The sequence below is a fragment of the Myxine glutinosa genome, chromosome 10 (genome assembly GCF_964187855.1).
Source record: "Myxine glutinosa chromosome 10, kmMyxGlut1.1, whole genome shotgun sequence".
NCBI lineage: Eukaryota > Metazoa > Chordata > Myxini > Myxiniformes > Myxinidae > Myxine > Myxine glutinosa.
In genome coordinates this window covers 131216761-131239662 of record NC_136270.1, presented here as the reverse complement: position 1 = coordinate 131239662, position 22902 = coordinate 131216761, and the positions used below count along the sequence as shown (strand labels likewise).

Sequence of the window (22902 nt, the reverse complement as noted above, 5' to 3'; positions counted from 1 at the left end):
ACTCTGATCAAGTAACCGTCATTAGAAAGTTGCAAATAAGGAAGCAAAACCAACATCATGATCGAAAAGGTTAAAGTAAAGACATCAGTGTTGATCATCAACCCCAAGATCAATGGGATTTTTATTTTGCCTGAAGAAAAAATAAATATTGTTACGGATATGGTGTAAATAGTGTAAAATGGGATAAAGTAGAATAGTTATTTGTTTGTGCATGTCAGCATATGTGTATTGTAATTCATTTTGATAGATAAAGCATTGGACCGAATGTTCAGGAGTTCTCGTCGTTCCCGCAAAAATGTCTCCTAAGTGCCCACTATCCTTCATTATTGAACCTTCTAGATGTTTCTGTCCATACATGGTGTTTTCCTCTCAGGTGGGCAGCCCTTACATCTTACATGCACCATTAGTTAAGGGAATCCTTAGGGGACGTTCCTATGCAAGGCAACCAATCAGATTAGAGATGGGAAGAGGCATCTGAAAGCAAGAACATGTAATGAACACGTAATTTTAAACGATGCTTGTTATATCTTGCATGGGGAACACGTGCTAGTGGATGAAGGACTAAAATGATTGTGTAAAATTCTTTCGATTCTCATTCACCATTTTTCGGTGGGCGGAGTTTATGACCCGGTTGCATAAAGCATCCTTAAGGAAAAATTTGAGGATTTCCTTAATTTTTCCCTTAAGGACACCCTTAAGTTGAGGATGGTTGTATATACAAATAATCCTCAAGTTTTTTTCTTCTTCAAGTCCTTCCTTAAAGTTAAGAGAGCATCCCTCATCCTTAACCACGAGCCTTTGAGTTTCCACATGGTGATCTTCATGGAAATTGGCCACAAAGAGGAGGATTATTGCAGCGCGCCGAGAGAGGCGGATGTAACAAAAAAATAACAAAACTTCCGCAATTTTCACTCTTTCATGACATCCAGAATATTCTGCTTGTAGTTTCGCACTCGTATTTCACTTTTTACAATTTCACACTTTCACCATTCCCGGAAAGTTTCCAAACATTTACTGCACACATTAACGCATTTACCATAAAATTCCCAAATGAGAATCGAACGAATTTTACGCAAGAATCATATAATTCCTCCTTCATCCTCAAGCATGTGCAACAAATGACAACAAGCAAATAACAGGCATGAATGTAGCAATATAAGTAGCAACAAATGACAACAAGCAAATAACAGGCGTGTATGTAGCAATATAACAAGCGCCATTTAAAATCACGTGATGTTCTCAGCAGAGATGTTCAGAGATGTTCTGAGCCCATTACTGGATACAAGGCCCCAATGGGAAATATCTTGGAGCATTGGTCCCCACTCTCAGCTGCTGCAGCTGTTTCCCATTTTGCTCCCTGAAGGCAATCGAGTGCATGGCCCTCCGTGTTATTGGCATATGGTGGCAGGAGACCGAATCTCAAGGTCTGCTTCTTGCACGCCACACGCATTTCATCGCCTTACTCCTCCTCGCTTCTCATCAACCCTCTTGGGTGAGGTGGCACGTGTTCCTTCAGAATCCCACACCTAGTTAACCTCCCCAATTCCTGAAACTGAATGCTCACCCCCAATTCCTGAAACTGAATGCTCACCCCCATTTCCTAATATCTCTATTCTCTTATATGATTTCCTGTATTTATTGTCCCATTCTCCTCCTTCCTTTACTCCAAGATCGCTCTAATCTCGTTGACTTACCTCCAACCCCTTCCTTTTCTCCACTCATCTACTCATGTGCCATGTCTTTAGATCTCTCAGTTTCATTTTGTTCCCCTCTTCCTGTGGGAATATGCTGTCATCTGTCGTTTAACTTCTCCATGAACTGAGCTTCATGCCCACAGAAAAGCTCAAGATCGACCACATTTACAATTGGGCCACCACGTGATGCAGAAACGATCATTGAAAGACAATCGTTGCATCGGTCCGATTTTTGCTCATGGAGGAGGTTGTTCATCTGGCCCACGTCCACAGGATGCAATGAGAATTCAAGTTTCCCTTTTTGCTCTGGGTAATTAGTGCCGCGTCAAGGGAAATTCCTGACGATACATTTTTGAGAAACATCCAATTACGGTTAAAATGTCATCCTTACGTCAGCTGGATCGGCTTACAGATGCAGAACAGCTGCAAAGGATCTGTCGCTCGTGTGAAGAGTCTGGACACCAAATGGAAATATTTGGTCCACCCATGGACAGGAAGTTTGTTTTGTTGTTTGTGGGATATTTGTTCATTGTATAAGAAAAGCCAAATGCCGACATTTCAAAAGCAAAGATGGGAAATGTAGAATAGAAGGCCACATGTTTGGACAGGATTGCTTTGAAAAGCCACAACAGTTACGATCCAACAATCATCTGTTTCTTTCTCAAATTCCTATTTGCAATCTGGGTTTTCATTCACAAATTGTAATTCAAAGTATTGATATGCAGCAATAATGATTCAGAGATGGTCTATATTCAGAAGTAAATAAAGGATGTCCAGGCCGACTTGCGAAGTCCTGGAGGATCAAGAACGAGCTCGTGCTCGACCACCTGCATGATCGCTGATCGCGTATCCAATCAATCGGGCCAGCGTAGTGCCACATTCGTCAACTCGGTGTATCCTAGTTATTTAGCCCCCAAAAAGTTCCCAAAATAATTAATTAGATGAATTGTTATAATTTGTTAATGCATCAACCCAGTTGTGGGATCATCAGGTCACAATTCCACATTTTGCTGACAAGGCCTGAGCATCAGTTCAATTCTCAGCATCTTTACATCTTGCTCAACTATGAGCTTTTCCTCTTGGATCCTGTTTCTTGGAATGCTGTTACGGCATTACATATTCATCTTGATGGCCTCGGCTGCTGAGGAACCATGAGACAAGCTAAAACAGCGCGCAGCTGGGCTCTGACAAATGGAGCGCTGCAGTCCGGTTGGAGCTCAGCTCATTGTTTAGTTCTGAGGTAAAATAAAATGGAAATCTGCACAGAATTATGACTTTGGAGTTACCACGTGACATTTTCCAATCATTATATCGGATCACGAATTGTACATTCAGATGCACCTGATGGTGGTATTCCAGAACAACCTGCTGAATTACACACCAACTTGGAAATTCCAGGTGTTTGCTCAAAGCATAATGTAGGCCAGTAACTGTTTGGGTTCATGAGCATGTCGTACAAGCAACCATTTCTGAATTTCGGACACACCACATATGTACAGCACAATGGTAGCCTTCCTTCTCTTATTTTATTCTCAACATACAGTTGTGCCCAAAAATATTGGCACCCTTGCACTTTTTTCAAATAATGCACCATTTCCTCCAGAAAATTGTTTAAATGAAAAAATATTTTGGTATCCACATTTGTATTTCTATGGTTTGCGATGGAACAAAACAAAAAGAGCTGAAAACATTACTAAATCATTGCTAATTCCACACATAAATCCTAAAATGGCCCAGACAATATTATTGGCACCTTTGAGAAGTTGTTTGAAATAATTCGATTTCAAGCAGGTGATACTCCTTTATTTGGAATTGAACTCACCTGTAGGGAGTTGCAGGTGCTTGCAATATAAATATCACTCATTCAATCAGTTTGAATGGAGAAAAGGAGTTATTCTGCTGTTTTGTGTCAATGTGTGTACATCAATGAGCATGGAGAAAATAAAGAAAACCAGAGAATTGTCTGAAGAGGTCAGACACAAGATTGTAGCCAATCATGGACAATCTCAAGGCTACAAGTCAATCTCCAGAGACCTTGATGTGTGTCCACCATACGCAATGTTATCAGGAAGTTTAAGGCCCATGGCACTGTAGCCAACCTCCCTGGACGTGGCTGCAAGATAAAACTTGATCGAAGATTGCAGCGAAGGATTGTTCGAATGGTGGAGAAATCACCTCGATCAACTGCTAAACAGATTCAAGCTACCTTCAGACACAAGGTACGACAGTTTCAACTCACACCATCCGTTGCCAACTCAATGAAAGGGGGTTCTTTGGTAGGAGACCCAGGAGGACCCCACTGCTGAGAAAGCCCAATTGGAGTTTTCCAAAACACACCTGAACAAGACAAAATCCTTCTGGGAGAATGTCCTGTGGACAGATGAGACCAAATTAGAGCTTTTTGGTAAAGCACATCATCTCCATGTTTATAGAAAACAAAATGAAGCCTTCAAAGAAAAGAACACCTTCCCTAAAATCAAACATGGAGGAGGTTCAGTGATGTTTTGGGGTTACTGTGCTGCCTCTGGCACTGGGTACCTTGAATGTGTGCATGACATCATGAAATCAGGAGATTACAAAGGTATTTTGGAGCACAATGTTGAACCCAGTGTCAGAAAGCTGGGTCATGGTCCAAGGTCAAGGGTCTTGCAGCAGGACAACGACCCCAAACACACTTCAAAAAGCACCCAGGAATGGTTCAAGACGAAACTCTGGGCTGTTCTGAAGTGGCCAGCAATGAGTCCAGATCTAAATCCCAATGAAAATCTGTGGGGAAATCTGAAAACAGCAGCTGGGGGAAGGAACCCTTCAAATCTGGGAGAACTGGAGCAGTTTGCACAAGAAGAGTGGAATAAACTGCCAGTTGGGAGGTGGAGGAAGCTCATTCATGGCTACAGGAAGTGCTTGACTGTAGTGATTTTGTCCAAAGTCTGTGCTACCAAATACTAAGTCTAGGGTGTCAATAATTTTGTCAATGACATTTCTTTTTATTTTCTGATTTAAAAGGATATATTAAGTTCTGAATCAAAAACAAAGGTTCTGTAATATTAACAGTGAAATAAAGAATTGTGGACACCAAATACTTTTGTCAATTTCAACTTATTTTAGAGAAAATTATGGGTTATTTGAAAAAGGTGCAAGGATGCCAATATTTTTGGCCACGACTGTAGCACACGATTCGCCCAACGCAACATAATACGAGCTTTGATGGACGTATTGCCTGCATCATGGCACAGACACTAAAAGCCTTTCTTCTCCTTCTTCTTCTTCTTCTTGTGATATAGCCGTCTTGGATGTGTTGTCTAATCTGCTGCAGCTCCCGCCTCCATGTGCTCTCAACCATTCAGTCGCTCGGCCTTCCAATACTTCCCGACAACTCTAGCATACACATGTTCTTGCAGCAACTCTTCCTGGTAAAACTCCCCCAATCCAGGCTTTGTATTTGAAATATTGTACACCGCTCCTTTCCTATGCCATCTCCAGGCGTTGCATAACGTCATTGCCGGGCACCGAAGGGGGCCCGGCAATGACACACGCTGAAAGGGAGCACTCAGTTTTCACTTCGGTTGTTTTCTTGTTTTCTTGTTTGTTTGTCCGGGCGATATCTCAGCCATCCTTTGAGCTAGGAAGCTGAAATTTCGGCACAATAGTGAGCAAGTACTTTGTCAAAAACGGTATTTTTTGTTTTTTGATTAATCAATTAATTGATGAGTTACTTAATTATTACTTAAGTACTTAATTATTTCCTTTCTCTTCTGGGCATTATCTCAGGCACCTTTTGAGTTAGGAAGCTGATATTAGGACATGCCAATGACCAAGTGATTTGGCTGTAAAGGCCATTTTTGATTTATTGATTAATCAAGTAATCGATTAATTATTTAATTATTCGATTAATGACCAAATATTTTTTGTTTCTTTTTAGTTACAGATTCGGATGAAATGGTGGTGGTTTATGTGTTCTATTAGCCAATTGAATATATTTTTTTTAATGATTATTATTGATTATTTATTTCATTATTAATCATGTATTTATTTTCTTTCTCTTCTGGCCATGATCTCAGGCACCTTTTGAGCTAGGAAGGTGATATTTGGACATGACAATGACCAAGTGAGTTGGCTGTAAAAGCTATTTTTGATTTATTGATTAATCAATTAATCGATTAATTACTTCATTAATTATTTTTTTGAAGTTACAGATTCAGATGAAATGGTGGTGGCTTGTGTATTGTATTAGCAAATTGATTAATTATTTTTTTTAAATTATGATTATTATTTATTTATTTACATTATTAATCATTTATTTAGCCTGGTGTTGGGGAAATCATTTATTTAGCCATTGTTAGGGTGCTGTCTTGGGATCCTAGGATCCTGGGTTTGAATCCCGGTCTATCGCTGAATTAACACCAGGGGGGTTGACTCAGCCTGTCATCCTTCCGAGGTCGGCAAATTGAGTACCAGTTCACTGGTAATTCCCTGTGTGTCGCAAGAGGCGACAAACAGGGCTGGCGGCAGGAAGGGTATCCGCCCACAAAACATTGCTTCAAAAAGGGGACCAAGGTGCCGAAAAAGGCCAACCCCTGCTCTGTGGGGAGAAATGGCCTCTAAAGGTGGTTCTTATTAATCATTTATTTATTTTCTTTCTCTTAATAATAATAATAATTCATTTATTTTGTATAGCGCTTTTCAAGTAGCCCAAAGGCGCTTTGACAGAGTGGAAAACATAATGCATAACAATACATGAAAACCACAATTGCAAAAAGACAAGAATCAATAGGGAAATATTTAAAGCAAAAGGAGGGAGAAGGAGAAGAGATAGTCAGGGGTTAAATGCTGTGGGTTGAATGTTGAATGCAGTGTTGAACAGGTGGGTCTTTAGTGATGTTTTGAATGTGGTGAGTGAGGAGGAGTCTCTGATGGTGTGAGGTAGTGAGTTCCAGAGGGTGGGAGCAGCGATGGAGAAGGCCCCGTCCCCCAGGATCTGAATTTGGTCCGGATGGAGGGGGTCAGGAGGTTGGTACCAGCAGAGCGGAGGTTGCGGGTTGGAGTGTGTCTGGAGAGGAGGTCAGCCAGGTAGGATGGGGCCAGGTTATGGAGGGCTTTGTATGTCAAGAGGAGGATTTTGTACTGGATTCTCTGGGGGATGGGGAGCCAGTGAAGCTTGTAAAGGATGGGGGTGATGTGGTCACGGGTTCGAGAATGGGTGAGTAGACGGGCAGCGGAGTTCTGAATGTATTGGAGTTTATTGGTGATTTTTGAGGGTGAACCATAGAGGAGGCCATTGCAGTAGTCCAGATGGGAGGTGATGAAGGCGTGGATGAGGGTTTCTGCAGCCGTGGAGGAGAGGGATGGACGGAGACGGGCGATGTTTTTCAGGTGAAAGAAGGCTGTCTTTGTGATCTGTTTAGTGTATTTGTCGAAGGAGAGGGTTTGGTCAAAGATGACGCCAAGATTCCGGATGTGAGGGGAGGTGGATACTGGGATACCGTCGATGTTGAGGGCAAAGTTATGGGTGGATTTTGTGAGCGTTTTTGGGCCAATGATGATTATTCTGGGCATTATCTTCTGGGCATTATCTCAGGCATCTTTTGAGCTAGGAAGCTGATATTTGGACATGCGAATGACCAAGTGATTTGGCTGTAAAGGCCATTTTTGATTGATTGATTAATCAATTAATTATTTAATTATTGGATTAATGACTAAGTTAATTGAAAAAATTTAAGTTACAGATTTGGATGAAATGGTGGTGCTTTATGTATTCTGTTAGCCAATTGATTAACTATTTAGTTTTTCTTAATGATTATTATTTATTTATTTTCATTATTAATCATTTATTTATTTTCTTTCTCATTTGGGCAATATCTCAGGCACCAATTGAGCTAGGAAGCTGATATTTGCACACGACAGTGACAAAGTGATGTGGCTGTAAAGGATATTCTTGATTTATTGTTGAATCAATTAATCGATTAATTATTTATTGATTAATCAATTAATTATTAATTTTTTCCGATTAATGACTTATTTAATTAATTATCAAAAAGTTACAGCTTCGTATGAAGCATCGGTGATTTAGGTATGCTATTAGTCTATTGATTAAGAAAAGATTGTATGATCATTATTTGTTGATTTTAATTATGGAATTAATCAATCAATTATTGTACCCTTCTCCCCCCACCCCCCCTCCCCCCCAATACAGTTTCTATGAGCTGCACGGTGGTATTGCCGGGCGCCAAAGGCGAATGCCGCGCTGGAGGATATTTATTTATTTGGCATGGGGGCAGTGTACTTTGAATGTTTCTGTACTTGTTCTATTTTGTGTCAGAGGCTACAAGGAGTGTTGCTCGTATAGACCCTTGCCATGGAGCAAGGACAGACGATGGGCTCACTTGTTTTGATCTTTACAGGTTTGTTCAACTTCCTTCATGGCATGTCTATGGACCTGTCACAATATTGAGTGCAATAGCTCAAGCTCAGTATTCATACAGACTTTACATGGCAAGGTTGTAGTACTTTGATTTTAAGATACCAACAATTCATGAAAATAATTTTTACAAGGCAGAGAAGTCGGAATGATTGGATTGAGAACGAAGATTAACGGAGTATCTGTCTTAGAAATAAAGGATGGGAAGTTCACAGGTGAAGGTTGTCATCTTCCAACTGATTAACACGTACACCCACACCTAAGCAGTCTTATCATATTGATTACAGGTATCCTCCAGTCATTTATAGTTCCTTTGGAAAGTATTCACACCCCTTGACTTTTTCACATTTTGATGTGTTACAGCCTGAATTTAAAATGGATTAATTGATATTTTTGTCACAGATCTGCACATAATAGCCCATAATGTCAATGTGAAAATGTGTTTTTAGAGTTTTTTACTGAATAATTAAAAATGAAATACAGAAATATCTAATTTACATAAGTATTCAACCCTCTCAATCAATACTTTGGAGAAGCTCCTTTGGCAGTGATTACAGGTTCGAGTCTTCTTGGGTATAGCTGCATCAGCTTTGCACATCTGGATTTGGGGAGTATCTCCCATTCTTTCTGGTAGATTTGCTCAAGCTCTGTCAAGTTGGATGGGGAGCGTCGGTGACGGCAAACTTCAAGTCTTTCCACAGATTCTCAATGGGATTCCAGTCTGGGTTTTGCTGGGCCACTCAAGGACTTCACGTTCTTGTTCGGAACCCATTCCGGTGTTGCTTTGTCTGTATGCTTGGTGTCATTGTCCTGTTGGAATGTAAATATTTACCGCAGTCTAAGGTCTTTTGTACTATGAAGCTTGTTCTCCTCAAGGATTTTCCTGTATTTGGCTGCATTCATCGTTCCCTCTATCCTTACTAGTTTCCCAGTACCTGCCGCTGAAAAGCATCCCCATAGCATGATGCTGCCACCACCACGCTTCACGGTAGGGATGGTGTTAGATGGGTGATGAGCTGTGCTCGGATTCCGCCAGGCATCGGGCTTTACATTCAGGTGAAAACGTTTGTATTCAGACCACACCTCATCAGACCACAGAATATTTGTTTCATGTTCTGAGTCTTTCACATACCTTTTTGCAAACTCCAGGTGTGTTGTCATGTGCCTTTTTCTCAGGAATGGCTTCCGTCTGGCCACTCTCCCATAAAACCTATATTTTGAAATGCTGCAGAGACTGTTGTCCTTCCGGCATGTTCTCCCATTTCAGCCAAGGAACTCTGTAGTTCTGTCAGATTGGTCATTGGTTACTTGGTCACCTCCCCGATGAAGGTTCTTCTTTACCGGTTGTTCATTTTGGTTGGACGGCCAGCTCTAGGGAAGAGTCTGCATAGTTTCAATATTCTTTTCATTTCTTAATGATGGAGCTCACTGTATCCTGCAGATGGAGGAAATGTTGAGTTGGATCTTGGAGACGGCATGAAGCTGGAAGGTATGAAAACATTTTGCTACCTCGGAGACATGCTGAATGGAGAAGGTGGATCAGACTCGGCAACGGTTGCAAGAGTGAGATGTGCAAGGAATAAGTTTCGGGAACTGAGTGGCGTGCTGATGAGGAGGGGAGTGTCGTTGAAGCTGAAGGGAAAGGTGTTGTCATGTATGCAGTGCAAATGTTCACCATTGTATCCCTACACCGGGACCGGGTTGTATCCCTACGCCAGAGCTCGGATGGCGCTGCTGTGAATCGGGCCTTGATCGGCAGAGTGAATAAACGCGTACGACAATTGATCGCAGTTTGTCGAGATACTTTACATGGCGACGAAGGTAAACATCTAGACCATGACATCTTTCGGCCATATCGATGAATTCGACCCTCATGAGGGGGATTTTGACACGTATTCTGAGCGGTTGTCTTTCTACTTCGAGGCGAACGGCATTGCGACCGAAGGCCGGATGAAGGCCGTCTTCCTGTCCGTTTGCGGATGTGAGACGTTCACACTCGTTAAAAACCTGATTCGGCCTCGGACAATCCAGGAGCTCACGTATGCAGAGCTCAAGGCCGCTTTGAAGGAACATTGCAACCCATCTCCTTCAGTCATCCTGTGTCGGTTTAATTTTTACATGTGCAGACAGCAGCAAGGTCAGTCGATCGCAGACTTCATTGTACACCTCAAAAAACTGTCACATCTGTGTGAGTTTGGGGACACGATCGATGACATGCTTCGTGATTTGCTGGTGGTTGGCATGTCCGATGACCGCACTCGTAGACGCCTGCTTGCGGAGAGAAGACTGACGTTCCAAAATGCCAGAGACACCGCCATTTCCATGGAAAGTGCTGAACGCAACGCTACAAGCATCGGTGCCACTCGCTCATCTGGTACCAGCCCTGCTGTGAATCGGTTGGATCATGTTCAGCCACAACGTTGGAACAAGGCTCCTCGTCAGAAGCCAGTGCAGTCTCAAACCCACAACAACTGTTTTCGGTGCAACGGAAAGCACCCTCCGGAGACGTGTCGGTTCAAAGATGCCACCTGCCATTTCTGTTTGAAAACTGGCCATATTGCTCCAGCTTGCATCACTCGCAAATCGGGAAAAGGAAAAGCTGCTGACAAGATTCATCAGTTTATCGGTTCGGAGGAACCCGAGCTTGACCAGGTGAGCTCTGTTTCCGACAACTCAGAATCGTATGACCTGCTTCATATTGATTCTCACCATAGGCGGGACCCTCTTCTTGCCAATGTTGTCGTCAACAATCGACCATTGCAAATGGAGGTCGACACTGGTGCGGCCGTCTCGCTCATCAGCCATGCTGTTTTCACAAACCTGTGGAGTGATGCTGACCGACCCCATCTGAAACCTACTACCTATGGACTCTCCACCTATACAGGTGAGAAGATTGTTCCCTGCGGTACATGTGATGTCACGGTGGGCTACGATAACCGTGAGTTTCACCTACCCCTGATCGTCATTCCTGGAAAGGGCCCTTCCTTACTCGGCAGGAGCTAGTTGAGCATAATTCGACTGAAGTGGGAAAGCATTCATCAACTCCGGGCAGCCAACGTTTCTCCTACCGCAGCATACACACTCAAAAATGTGCTGGATACGTACCCGGATGTCTTCAAGGATGAGCTTGGAACCTTGAAAGGACATACGGCTAAACTCAGGGTTGACCGGGATGCCAATCCTATATTTTGCAGGGCTCGCCCAGTCCCTTTCGCCCTGCGTGAGCGGATTGACAAGGAACTGGATCATCTTGAAAATCTGGGGATCATCGAGCAAATCCAGTATGCCGAATGGGCGGCGCCCATCGTTCCGGTCATAAAATCGGACCAGTCCATCCGCATATGTGGAGATTATAAAATGACCGTGAACAGGTGTTCTTCATTGGATAAATATCCAATCCCGAGGATCGAAGACCTCTATGATCGTCTCACGGGAGGCAAGACTTTTACGAAACTCGATCTCAAATCCGCCTATCTACAGCTCTGCTTGGACGAGAATTCGAAACAGTATCTTACCATCAACACGCATCGTGGGTTGTATAGGTACCACCGACTTAGTTTTGGAGTGAAATCTGCACCTGGAATTTATCAGCGTGTCATGGACAGTTTGTTTGCCGCCGAACGCAACGTCGTTTGTTACCAGGATAATATTCTGGTTACTGGTCGTACGGACGCGGAACATCTACAGAACCTGGAGAGAGTTCTGAAGAAGATTTCGGACTCCGGCCTACGTTTGCGTCGAGACAAGTGCAAGTTTATGGTGCCATCAGTCACGTACCTGGGTCATACAATTGATGCCGAAGGTCTACACCCGACAGATGAGAAAGTCCGAGCTATCAAGGATGCTCCTTCTCCACGAGATGTGACCGAATTGAAGTCATACCTCGGTTTGCTTCAGCTCTATGGTCGTTACATCCCGAATGTGACCGACGTTTTGGGCCCCCTTTATCGGCTTTTGAGGAAAGGAGTCTCCTGGAGCTGGGGGTCTACTGAACAATCAGCATTCCAGACCTCTACGGATCTGCTCAAATCGTCCAATGTTCTCGTTCATTTTGATCCAGAGAAGGATCTTGTGCTGACATGCGATGCCTGTCGGTATGGAGTGGGGAGTGTATTATCGCACGTGATGCCTGATGGTACGGAAAGACCGGTTGCATTTGCATCCAGAACGTTGTCCCCGGCAGAGAAAAACTATTCCCAACTTGACAAGGAAGGATTGGGAATCGTTTTCGGCGTCGGCAAATTTCGCCAGTACCTTCTTGGACATCATTTCACGATTCGCACTGATCACAAGCCGCTGATCAGTCTGTTTGGTCCAACTAAGGCGACATCTGACACACTACCGCCCAGGATCATCCGCTGGTCCCTGTTTCTCGCTGCTTATGACTACACCATATGTTATAAGCCCGGTTCGTCTATCACAAATGCAGATGCCATGAGTCGGTTACCCCTTCCAGAATCCGTTGATGATTCGCCTACACCAGGATCCATTATCGCACTGATGGATCATCTGGAAGATTGTGCTGTCGATTCCGGCCAGATCCGCACTCATACTCGACGAGACCCCGTTCTGTCCAGAACTGTCCAGGCTGTACAGCTTGGATGGCATTTGCTACCTGAGTGTGACCCAGATTTTGCGGCTTTTAAAGCACGTAAAAACGAACTCAGCGTGGAAAATGGTTGCCTACTCTAGGGATGTCGTGTCGTGATCCCGAAAAATCTGCGTTCCAGGGTCATGGATGAAATCCATGACTGTCACCCCGGGATTGTGAAGATGAAGTCACTCGCCAGAAACTATGTGTGGTGGCCGAATCTTGATGCTGATATCGAACATCATGTTCGACATTGTTACCCCTGCCAGAGCACCCGGAATACACCTGCGAAAGCGCCACTGCATCCCTGGGAATGGCCCAGCGAACCGTGGCATCGCCTACATCTCGATTATGCCGGGCCTATTAACGGCAGCATGATTCTAATAATTACGGACGCGCACACAAAATGGATTGATGCCTATGTGACGCGTGGTACTACGTCAGCCATTGTCATCGAAAGACTCAGACGCTGTTTCGCCACTCATGGTCTGCCCAGGATGATCGTGAGTGATAACGGTTCGTGTTTTTCCAGTACCGAGTTTGCCAAGTTCACACGTCGGAACGGCATCAAACATAAGTTTGTCAGCCCACATCACCAGGCTTCAAATGGCTTGGCCGAACGATCCGTGGGAATCATCAAATCCGGATTGCAGAAACTTCAGGAGGGAACCCTGGAAACAAAGCTGTCTCGTCTCCTGTTCAAATACCGCATCACGCCACAATCAACAACCGGTGCAGCTCCGTCTGAGTTATTGATGAAACGACACTTGAGATCGACACTTGACAATCTCAAACCAGACATATCATCAAATGTTTATCAGAGCCAGCTTAATCAAAAGTTGGTGCACGATAAGACGTCCAACAGTCGATGTATCAACATTGGAGATCCAGTGTTTGCCCGAAATTTTGGTGCAGGTGCGACGTGGCTACCGGGAGACATCATCGAGAAGCCAGGTCCACTGTCCAGTGTGATTCGCCTGCAGGACGGCCGCGAAATTCGTCGACATCAGGACCACATAACCTACCGTCACTGTGAGTCGATGGAGCCTGTAGCATCGTCACAGTCAGGACAACAGTTCGACCCGCCACTGCCGGAGATCGTCGTGGCCGCTCCAGCCGGCTCGGATGCCCCGAAAACCTCTGCAAACGCTACACCCTTCGTGGAGACCAAAGGAATCACCTCGGACTCTGTATCCACTGGTACACCGCGACCCAAAGGAATCACCTCGGACTCTGTATCCACTGGTACACCGCGACGCTCAATGCGTGAGAGAAAAGCACCCGACCGGTTGAATCTTTGAAGATGTTTTTTTTTCACGTTGACACATGTTCTATTTTCACGTATTTTCATTATTCTCATAACCGTTTGCACACATATTTTCACATGGTTTGGAAATGTTGCTTTTGAAATGTCAATTCTGGAAATCTAGCACGTATTGCTCTTGGTAATTTTGGACTTAAAGGGGAGGATGTCATGTATGCAGTGCAAATGTTCACCATTGTATCCCTACACCGGGACCGGGTTGTATCCCTACGCCAGAGCTCGGATGGCGCTGCTGTGAATCGGGCCTTGATCGGCAGAGTGAATAAACGCGTACGCCAATTGATCGCAGTTTGTCGAGATACTTTACAGGTGTATGCTGCATGTGTGAGAAAAGTTTATGGGAGCGAGAAATGGGTAATGAACGTAGAGCAGCAACGAAGGCTGGAAAGGGTGGAAATGCGAATGGTTCGGTGGATGTGCGGAGTGTCGTTGAGAGAGAGGAAGACAAATGATGAATTGCGAAAGATGGCACCACTCCACAAAATTACACATTGGCACCACTCCACAAAAAAAGCTTGATATTATGTGTCGATCAGTGGCAAAAAAAAAATCTCAATATTAACCATTTTTAATTCAGGCTATAACATAACAAAATGTGAAAAAAGTCAAGGGGTGTGAATACTTTCTGAAGATACTGTATATCAGCCACGTACCATGACTTCATGCAGGTTATGTAAATGGATAAAGCGCGAGATCCACGAACTCGCTCACTAGCGGATTTGACGCACAAAAAGGATTGATACAACCAAATAGTCAAACACACACACACACACACACACAGTCAAACACACACACACACACACACACACACAGTCAAACACACATACAGTCAAACACACACACATGCAAAAAAACACACAGTCAAACACACACACACACACACACACACACACACACACACACACACACACACACACACACACACACACACACACAGTCAAACACACACATACAGTCAAACACACACACATGCACACAAACACAGTCAAACACACACACACACACACACACATACACAGTCAAACACACACACCCAGTCAAACACACACAGTCAAACACACACACATACAGTCAAACACACACACACAGACACAGTCAAACACACACACACACAGTCAAACACACACACACATACAGACACACACACACACACACACACACACACACCCCTTCTCAAAACGATTGATACCCACACTACTTTAAGAAATTCCAAGTTTTTAAATAATTATATAAAATATAAAAATTTTACTGATATATTTTTACTGATATTTTTACTGATATATATTTTACTGATATATACCGATATATACTGATATATTTATTATAATAAATAGATCAACAGAATTAGTAAGGGGATATAATTAATATATAATACCAATCATGTATATCTTTTATATATTTATGTTTTGAAAAATCAAAATGATAAAAAAACAACATGTTGAAGCCTCGAACACGGGTTTGCTGATCGAAGTTTAAGTCCGACGTTATTGATTACACTTTTAGTACCGTGATGATGAACCATTAATGGAACTTAGTAAAGATGCACCATATCGTGGAAATATATCACAAAACATCCCAAAACATGTTTCTCAAGGTGAGCTGAGGATGTAAAGCAGGTGCAAGGTTGTTAACAGCACTCGAAACCACCACCGACTACACATAGACCGCTGCTTGTACAAGGCAAGGTGTCCCGAGAGAGGAAAACGTACACGAAGAGAGTTTACTTGGAACAGCACGAAAGGACTCACCAGCGGCTTGGCCGCCTCTCCGCACACCAAAGACTTGGATATGCTCCTAGACGCCGCCGCGAGTGCAGACGCTCGAGCACCTACCTCCCCCTGTGCAGAGCCTCCCCCCATCGCCATCACACATCAATCATCCATGTTTAAACCCCGTCCTGCCCCTTTACACTGAACCCAAACTTCGTGCTCGGGCGCTCCTCCCCCCGCGCGTTACTCGCTCCTCCCCCCGCGCGTTCCTCGCTCCTCCCCCCGCGCATTAGTCGCTCCTCCCCCCGCGCATTAGTCGCTCCTCCCCCCGCGCATAACTCGCTCCTCCCCTTGCGCACGTCTTCACTCCTCCCCCCGCGCGAACTCGCTCCTCCCCCCGTGCATACCCTCCCCCCATCGCCATCACACATCAATAAACCATATTCCCGGTCCTGCCCCTTTGGCCTTTGCACTGGAGTGCTCCTCCCCTCTGCTGCCGAATATTGTAGACATCTGGAAAATCTACTCACGCAAGAAAATGGAAATTAGAAGCCATCCGAGTTGAAAAATTTAGTTCTGAATTAATTTAGGGGCGGGGTTAAGGGGATGGGCGGCACATAAGCAGGGGCGGAGCTATTGAAGCGCGCCTGCAGGAGGGCGGGACTAATATGAGAATGGGAGGAGCTGGAATGTGATCTTCACGAAGGGAACGAGGGTTGGATCCAGGATGGGGAGCTTCGGAGGGGTCCCTCCCTCCATCCCCGTTGTCCGAGCCCCTCTTTCTCCCGCACTCTCGGGCAAGCGGCGCTTGCGTGCAGCTTCGTACCGAACGGGATCTTCGAGAAGGTACAGGTGAGGCCCCGTGCGTCCCCATGCATTTATGTCGATTTGCCTGAAGCACAAAGGTTGTGCCCCCACTCCGGTCTTGTGTCGATCTCTGTACCTGTATTGCTTGCGGTAAAACGTTACACCCTTGACGTGGTAATATTTACTCCGTTCCACTGCGGAGGAATCTTAGGTTTTTCGCCTACCGAGTACCGTATCCTTTAATATGGGAGTTTCGTTTCTACCTGATGTTACCTGAACACTTTCCCTGTTTGTTTCGTTTTATTGGTCCAATTCGTTTTCAGCTGAAACTCCTCAGTCCTGACCGCGCACTTCGCGCTACCTGGGATGCGATGCGTGCACCTGCCGGAAGAGGGCGCTGTGCGCGCGGAATTGAGGTTAAAACGAGCGGGAAAACCAAACCGCGAACTCATCCTATTCCATGTTTCATTAAGTGTCAATGGTGCACCAAACCCAACCTACCACCATCATTTCCTCCCCCCCCCCCCCCCCCTGGACAACCACATTACACCACCTAAACCTCCCCAGTTTCCCTCACCCCTCATTGCACCCCTTGAACCCCTTCATTGCACCCATGGAGCCTGGACCCCACCCCTCCTCATTGTGTCAATAGATCCCTCCCCACATTGTCCCCCCTGAATCTTTCCCTAAATGACCCCCCCTTCATCCTCTTCCCATTTCCCCCCCCCCCTTCATCCTCTTCTCATTGTCCCGTCCCCCCGCATCCTCGTCTCATTTTCGTCGCCCCCCCCCCCGGGTCCTCTTCTCACTGCTTCCCCCTCCCCGCTGGATCCTCCCCTCATTGTGCCCCCCCCTAGACCCTTACCTCATTGTGTCCCCTGGGTCCTTCTCACATTATCCAACCTCCCCCGATCCATGGAGCCTCCCTGCAATTCTCTCCCTCCCCGGAGACTCCCGCATTGCCCCCCCCCCCTCGGTCCTCCCATCATTGTGTCCCCTGGGTCTTCCCCTCATTGTCCCCTCCCCCACATGGTTGCTCCCCTTATTGCCCACCCCCAGAGCTTCCCCTCATTGTCCCCTCCCCCACATGGTTGCTCCCCTTATTGCCCTCCCCCGTACATTCCCCTCATTGTTTCCTCCTGGTTCCTCCCCTCATTGTGCAGTCTGGATCCTCCCATCATTGCCCCCCACACCCCCCCCCCCTCTCACAAAAAAATTAAGGGGGTTCAGGGTGCGTGTCGAAACATTACCCCAATTTTAAACGTTTCCGTGATTGTTAGCTGCAGTGGAATCTGGTGATTAAGTAATTTTTATCATTTGGACTTGTGATTCCTGGTAGATATTTTTCATTAGTTTATCCTTTACTTGGAAACCTGCGAGAATGTGTGGTTAGACTGCGACTATATGACGACTGTTAGACTGTGTGGTTAGACTGAGACCAGACAACTAGACTGTAGTTAGACTGTGACTAGATGACGACTGTTAGACTGTGTGGTTAGACTGAGACCAGACAACTAGGCTGTGGTTAGACTGTGACTAGATGACGACTGTTAGACTGTGTGGTTAGACTGAGACCAGACAACTAGGCTGTGGTTAGACTGAGACCAGACAACTAGACTGTGGTTAGACTGTGACTAGATGACGACTGTTAGACTGTGTGGTTAGACTGAGACCAGACAACTAGGCTGTGGTTAGACTGAGACCAGACAACTAGACTGTGGTTAGACTGCGACTATATGACGACTGTTAGACTGTGTGGTTAGACTGAGACCAGACAACTAGACTGTAGTTAGACTGTGACTAGATGACGACTGTTAGACTGTGTGGTTAGACTGAGACCAGACAACTAGGCTGTGGTTAGACTGAGACTAGATGACTAGACTGTAGTTAGACTGTGACTAGATGACTAGACTGTGACTGATTATGGACTCTTCCTTGACTTGAACTGGTTTTCAATGAAATGACGTCTGTGAAGAATGATCGTTTTTTAAGGCCATTTTTCCCCGCTAGAGCGGGGGTTAGCCTTGCAGGCCCCATGACAATCATGGTTCCCTTTTTGAGGCAATGTTTTTATGGCCGGATGCCCTTCCTGACGCCAACCCTTGGTCACGCTCTTACGATCGCAGGGATACGGTGTGCCTATTCTGAATCGGGGTACACACCGTGATCATTCATCCCAGCAAGCTGGTACTCAATTTGCCGACCTCGGAAGGATGACAGGCTGAGTCAACCCCCCTGGCGTTAATTCAGCGATCGACCGGGATTCGAAACCAGGATCCTAGGATCCCAAGCCGGCACCCTAACCGCTAAGCCAACGCCAGGCTTTGTCATTTTGTCATTTCAGGCATTTTTTGTCTTGTCATTTTTTCATGACAAGATGCCACGTCGTTGCAGCTGCTTTGGCTGTAAAGGAAACTATGATGGGACGCCTCTGTGAAGGCTCTTAGATATTTTCCCTTTCACATATGATGAAGTCGAGGATGTTTACAAGTGCCGCTCCTCTTTATAAGGGCACTCGTATGTGGGTTCATGTAATCCACAAACACCTTTATCATCTTCTACTACTACTACTACAGCCCCCAATTGTCATCCCTCCTTGTGGGGTCAGCCAAGGTAAGTCTTTAGGCCATTCATGAACTGGCTGACCAGGCCTGACATTTGACTGAAGGTGATTTGGGTGGAAATTAGACATTCGCTCATGATGCTGGTGAAAGCTCTCCTACCTGTTGTGAAGGAAACCGTGGGATCTTTAACCTCCACAAACTAATTTTGGCAGATGGGAAGTCTGTCCGGCTTAACATGCATCCGAGAGACCATGCACACATTGATGCCTCGCCTTGCCCTGCGAAACACCAGGGTGAGGGTTTATAGCTGGGTCGGGATTCAAGCTCAGGATCGACAACTCAGAGGATACCTTTCGACTATCCTGAGAATCCATCACAGGTACCCTGGTATCCTGCCAGGTAGTTTGTAGTAAAAATTAGATTGATGTTTTTCACCACGAATTGTTTCTTTATGCGTTGTTATTGTAGATTTGTACTTTGTGTATTGTACAGTTTATAGTTTTAATATTATAATGGAAATCCTTTGTTAACAGTGGAGTAAAACTCCCGCACAGCTCTCACAAAAGATTAAATGCTCTTGCTGTGAAATTGGTCATTTTCCAATTTAAATTCTCACATGTTTCAGCTGGAAAACATCACAGCAGAAGCTGCATGTGTTAGTAAAACAAACTTTCCACTACCCGGTAAGATGGTCTTCAGCACAGACGGTGATCATGGGGTGACCTGGCACGTGACTTTATTTTGTATGCAACGTTGAGGCTTCTTGAAGACCGAGAACGCAGAACAGAAAGAGCGGAACACTGTGGAAACGGGGGAACACGCCAACAGGGGAGACCCGAGCACGTCATTTGGATTGACTTCCTGAATAATCTGCACCTAATGGGCATAATAAAGCTCCAGTCGTTTTTACAAAATCCTGTGTACAGTGGTGGTTTGTAGCCCCAGTTCTCTGGATGCAAATCCTATGTACAGTGGTAGTTGGCAGTCCCAGTTCTTGGATGCAAATCCTGTGTACATTGGTGGTTAGTAGTCCCAGTTATTGGATGCAAATCCTGTGTACATTTGTGGTTAGTAGTCCCAGTTATTGGATGCAAATCCTGTGTACATTTGTGGTTAGTAGTCCCAGTTCTTGGATGCGAATCCTGCGTACAGTGGTAGTTGGTAGTCCCAGTTCTTGGATGCGAATCCTGTGTACAGTGGTAGTTGGCAGTCCCAGTTCTTGGATGCAAATCCTGTATACATTGGTGGTTAGTCGTCCCAGTTATTGGATGCAAATCCTGTGTACATTGGTGGTTAGTAGTCCCAGTTCTTGGATGCGAATCCTGCGTACAGTGGTGGTTGGTAGTCCCAGTTCTCTGGATGAAAATCCTGTGCACAGTGGTAGTTGGTAGTCCTAGTTCTCTGGATGCACGTCAGATTGATTTTCTGGGACTTTGTTGAAATGATTCACACACTCGTTAAACATCTGCAGCACATGTGCTCTGATTCTGACATCTTCCAGTCTCCTTAAACCTCGTGTACCACTCTTTGATACCAGTCCGCGATGGCGGATTCCTTCCATGCCTTGTACGGAAATTACGCTGAACTTGCGTGTTGGACCTCGTCACAGAACCATTCGACGCACTGAGCGAAAGTTGTCCAGATCTTTTCGGAACACCCTGTACAGTATAGCACTTGATCTCAAAAGGTTGTAGATGGATTATGACAACTTGGTGGATGATTGGGGTAGGTGATAAGAACAAGATGATTATATTTTGATGAAGGTCCAGATGCAGATCTGAGGGATACAAAATGTAAACTGTGTACCCTGGTGGAGGTATGCACTCTACCGAATGCTGTTCTAGTTTTTTTGTAATTGTGAGAAAGTGTTTATTTGGAATTATGATGACTTCAAAAAGTAAAGTTTACTCAGAAAATATGAGCTTCGTTCATCTGAAGACTAATGAAGTCCATCTAAGACCTACGCATAGAGTCAAAGAGCCAAATACTGCATTTCTATTTTTAAGTTTGTTGAATTTTGATTGGAACGTATTACATTGGGCAATTGAGTCATTTTATAATCCCCCAAAATTGATACGATTGTATTTTTGGTGATATAAATTATTCCTGTGGTTTATAAATTCATTTTTACGAAGTTCGCAACAGAAGTTATCTCTATATATAAAGGAGGAGTGTCTGTGTGTGTGTGTATATGTGTGTCTGTCTGGATGTCAGCTTATAACTCAAGAACTACACATCGGAGAAAAGTTTTAGACAGATTCGGAATCGGCATAAAATCCTGGTGGTTATAGGCTACTCTGTATTTTAATATCAATGGTTTAAAAAAACCGCGCCACCTGCAATTCCATGGTGGTTTGTGGCGGCGCTAGACGTTCGGGGTGTATTGCAATGGTTTGTCGGGTTTGGCTGTGGGTCCAGAATAGCTCCCATTTCCTCATGTTCTTCCACTTTTATTTTGAATCTTCTGTTACAACGCCTTCCTTATGTACCTTATATCCCCCCGACGAGGCCTCTACATAATTTCATGCGGCAGAATTTCGTACATTTTGAGTGAAAGAAGTGAGACGAAGTTGTAGGAGGAAGAAGAGGCGCGGCCACTGTGGAGGGCCTCGATCGTGAGTGGAAATGGCGGGAATTGCGTTTGTATCGCAAAGTAAAGGATCTGCATTCATTTCTGAACTTGCATTGGTGGATTGTTATACATCTGCATTATTTTTCATTAAAAAACCTTATGTTGAACTTGAAGGCTCCAAGCACGGACTATATATATAGCCCTCATTGAGGTAAAAATAAAAGTAAAAATCCTGCTATCGCTTGCCAAGCAAAGCTAGCCGTTCCCCCCCCCCTCCCCCTCCTCTCCCCTCCCCTCCCCTCTCCCTCCTCCCCCCTCCCTCCTCCTCCCTCCTCCCTCCTCCCCCTCCCTCCTCTTCTCCCTCTCCTCCCCTCCCTCCCCCTTCCCTCTCCCCCCTCCCCCCTCCCCCCCTTCCCCCTCCCCCCTCCCCCCTTCACCCTCCCCCTTCCCCCTCCCCCCTTCCCCCTCCCCCCTCCCCCCTTCCCCCTCCCCCCTCCCCCCCCTCCCCCCCTCCCCCCTCCCCCCTTCCCCCCTCCCCCCTCCCCTCTCCTCCTCCCCCTCCCTCCTCTCCTCTCCTCCCCCCCCCCCCTCTCCCCTCCCCACCCTCTCCTCCCCTCCCCACGCTCTCCTCCCCTCCCCCCCCTCTTCTCCCCCTCCCCACCCTCTCCTCCCCTCCCCCCCCTCTTCTCCCCTCCCCCCCCCTCTTCTCCCCTCCCCCACACCCTCTCCTCCCGTTCCCACCCCCCCTCCCCTTCCCCCCTCCCCTCCCTTCCCCCGCCCGGCAATGCCAGGTACTTCCCATGGCCAGCTGTACGTGGGCTGCTCGAGGGTTGGAAAACCAAGCAATCTTTATGTCTTGGCACCAAGTAAGAAAACCAGAAATGTTGTATACCAAGAGGTTTTGAGAAATTGAAAATTGACAAAAACGTCATGTAGGAAATGTACTGTGATATTGCTCTAAAATATACATGTTCTTTTCATCATATATTTGTATTATTCTTATTCAACCCGGGTGAAGCCGGGTACCTCAGCTAGTACAATATAAATCGAGTGATCTGTAGAGATCAGGGCTAAGTCTGGGCTAACATGCCGAGTGTATCACGGTCTACAATACCTACAAGGCTGGACTGGAAAGTCTGTCAATGCTGAAGCGGCGATACTCTTGATAAAGAGACATAGAGGTGGAGAGATGTACTATCATACCAGTTCGGCCTTTTAGTGGT

General features: G+C 45.5%; 2 protein-coding genes across 7 annotated transcripts in view; one reads left to right on the top strand and one right to left on the bottom strand.

Annotated features, from left to right (window-relative positions):
- LOC137433372 (collagen alpha-4(VI) chain-like) overlaps positions 1 to 15838 on the bottom strand; it is a 282309-nt gene extending 266471 nt beyond the window's left edge. For all 4 annotated transcript variants that reach the window (XM_078786122.1, XM_078786124.1, XM_078786123.1 and 1 more), the window contains exon 1: positions 15776 to 15838. The gene's annotated coding sequence lies outside the window, so the exon portion shown is untranslated. The remainder of the gene's footprint in view (positions 1 to 15775) is intronic.
- Positions 15839 to 16459: 621 nt separating this feature from the next.
- The window catches only part of COL6A1 (collagen type VI alpha 1 chain), a 104902-nt gene continuing 98459 nt past the window's right edge, over positions 16460 to 22902 (top strand). The window contains exon 1 of one of the 3 annotated variants that reach the window (XM_078786099.1): positions 16460 to 16588. The gene's annotated coding sequence lies outside the window, so the exon portion shown is untranslated. The remainder of the gene's footprint in view (positions 16589 to 22902) is intronic. The other 2 variants (XM_068126086.2, XM_068126085.2) reach the window with 2 other exon arrangements.